This window comes from Chiloscyllium punctatum, chromosome 27 (assembly GCF_047496795.1).
Source record: "Chiloscyllium punctatum isolate Juve2018m chromosome 27, sChiPun1.3, whole genome shotgun sequence".
Classification (NCBI taxonomy): Eukaryota; Metazoa; Chordata; class Chondrichthyes; order Orectolobiformes; family Hemiscylliidae; genus Chiloscyllium; species Chiloscyllium punctatum.
This window is the reverse complement of record NC_092765.1, coordinates 20726266-20729518: the sequence shown is the minus strand read 5'-3', so window position 1 is coordinate 20729518 and position 3253 is coordinate 20726266.

Genomic DNA, 3253 nt, shown 5'->3' with positions numbered 1-3253 from the left:
TATCCAGCTATACCCAGAATAACTGGCGAAGGGCTGTTACCGGTACAAGGTCGTAAAGGGAGCAGCCCTTAAACAACACAGCTGGTTTTATTTTTGTGAATATAGTTTTGGTTTGAGGGCAGTCACAAGTCAAGATTGTTTTGAAATCTGACGGAATTTATACATGTTGATATTTTCCAGATCAACCTGTCTAGAGGTGTTACTACACACGTGGAGCAGGCGGGACTTGAACCTGGGTCCTCTGTCTCGGTACACTATTGCTGTGACACAAGAAACCTGAACTTGTAGATTTAAGATTGCAGAATTTGAGATACAAAGGGACAGAGAACAACCACAAAATGTGTTTCCGTGGCGTTCTTAGCCGATCAACAAATACCCACTTGAACAGACAAAGCTCCTGTAGTGAAGGACACCCTGTTAAACAATTAAATAGTAAAACATGAGAAATAAGAGCAGAAAAAGGTCATTCAGCATCCTGAATTAATTTTCAAACCCTTGTCAAAAATAAACCAACATCCATGTGCCACTAATTTAAAATCTACTATATATCACACATCTTTCATCACAAAGTGTAGTCACTGTTCTAAAGTTGGAAACACAACAAACAATTGGCACCCAGTAACACGCACAGACAGCACAGGGATAATGACCACAACATCTACTTTGGTGATGTTGGTTTGAGAGACCATGACACAGCTGGGAGAAACCCATATCTTGGTGTCCACTGTATTTTTTATTAACTTATTTCTCCAAATAAATCTGTTCAGAGATGTTATTATACACCTCTGGAATAAGTGGGACTGGAACCCAGGCTTCTTGGTCCAGGGGTAGGGACACAACAAACACCTTATCATAATCTGTCCTGTTAAGCTTAGACAGAATATTTTACTTTTAAATTCTTTAAACTGTAATGAACAAAGGACCAAACTGCTCAACCCTTCCTTGTAAGACAATCCCTTCATCCCAGGAATCATTCAAGTTAATGAGACCAAAAACTGTACACAGTATTGTACACAAACTGTACATGGTCTCACCATATTCTGTATAATTGTAGCAAGACCTCCCTGCCTTTTATACTCCATCCTCCCTCTAATGAAAGCATTCTCTTGTACACTGACTTTTTTATATTCGTGAACTTGTACACCCATCTCCCTCATACTGCAGCCTTTCTCCATTTCAATAATATTCTGCTTTTCTAATCTTCTTGGAAAAGTAGATCCACCCGCCAATTTACTGATCACTCATGCATCCTTAATTAATTTTTAAATCCCTCCTCAAATATAATCCAACACTCACTTGCCACTAATTTAAAATCCAAACTGAAAATATGTATTTCATATATTACACAGCTGTCACCAAAGTGTAGTCACTTGTTCCAATGTTGGAAACACAGCAGACAATTAGCTTACAGCAACTCCCACAGACAGCACAGGAATAATGGTCACAACATCTATTTTGGTGATGTTGGTTTGAGTGGTAAATGGCCAGGACACAGCAGGCAAAACACTACTTCTCTGTTTCAAACAGTGCTTTAACATCCACCTGAGTGGGTAGATATGGCCTTAGTTTAATATCTTATCCAAAAAGACTATTGTGCTGTCAGATACTGATGATGCTAATCCATCTGAAGTACATATTCTTCATCTCAATGCTGTGGCTCTCACAGACTCCCATCATCCATTCCATAGCCTTGGTGCGTCCCCCATTTTTTTGAAGTAGAGATTCCAAGGATCAAGTCGCATCCTCTTTGGGTGGGACCAGTATGAAGTCCCAGACATGACCTGCATGGAAACCTGATTTAGAGAGGTCATCCATTCTCCAATGTTGACTCCAGTGGAAGGAGGTGTTGAATTGCCGATGCACCGGACAGCATCACCCAGAATCCTAACTTTGTCCTCTGGACAGAGCGTAGTATCACTTCCCCTCTCTCAACTGCATGTCAATTCCATGGAAAATGAGAAACTGTGGATCTCCCATGTCTTCAGCACATTGTGAGGGTACTTATGGTTACAAGCTCCGCAGTGAGAATGACTCCACATCAGCTGTGTATAAGTCTTGATGCGGACGAGGCAGGGACAGCCACAGTTTTTGTGCCTGAATCCACTGGGAGAGTTTCAATGAGCCTAAGTGGGTAATATCAGAAACAAAGCAGCACCTCAGTAATGGAATAATTCAGCAGATCAGCAACACACACAAAATTTCAACAGTGCCCTCCAAATATTGGGACCTGGAAGCCTGCCAGACAAGGAGACCAGTGAGATGCCTGTACTTGGACTTTGCACTTTGATTCAAATGACTTGCTCAAGTTTTTCTGTGCACAAACAGTAGAGATTTTACATGTGGTGCAAATAGTGAAGATTGCTCCCCCACCCCAACCTCAACAGAACCCTGGAAAGACAGCCTTGCATCTAGGATAATGTGTGTAAGTTTTATAGTCCAAGTTGAGAAGTGAACAGCTCCTGCACCTTGGTAAAAACAATGACTGCAGATGCTGAAAACCAAATACTGGATTAGTGGTGCTGGAAGAGCACAGCAGTTCAGGCAGCATCCAACGAGCAGCGAAATCAACGTTTCGGGCAAAAGCCCTTCATCAGGAGGCGCCCAGTCTCCCCAATGTAGAGGAGACCACATCGGGAGCAACGGATACAATAAATGATATTGGTGGATGTGCAGGTGAAACTTTGATGGATGTGGAAGGCTCCTTTAGGGCCTTAGATAGAGGTGAGGGAGGAGGTGTGGGCACAGGTTTTACAGTTCCTGCGGTGGCAGGGGAAAGTGCCAGAATGGGAGGGTGGGTCGTAGGGGGGTGTGGATCTGACCAGGTAGTCATGGAGGGAACGGTCTTTGCGGAAGGCGGAAAGGGGTGGGGAGGAAATATATCCCTGGTGGTGGGGTCTTTTTGGAGGTGGCGGAAATGTCGGTGGATGATTTGGTTGATGCGAAGGTTTGTAGGGTGGAAGGTGAGCACCAGGGGCGTTCTGTCCTTGTTACGGTTGGAGGGGTGGGGTCTGAGGGCGGAGGTGCGGGATGTGGACGAGATGCATTGGAGGGCATCTTTAACCACGTGAGAAGGGAAATTGCGGTCTCTAAAGAAGGAGGCCATCTGGTGTGTCCTATGGTGGAACTGGTCCTGCTGGGAGCAGATACGGCGGAGGCGGAGAAATTGGGAATACGGGATGGCATTTTTGCAAGAGATAGGGTGGGAAGAGGTGTAATCCAGGTAGCTATGGGAGTCGGTGGGTTTGTACAAAAT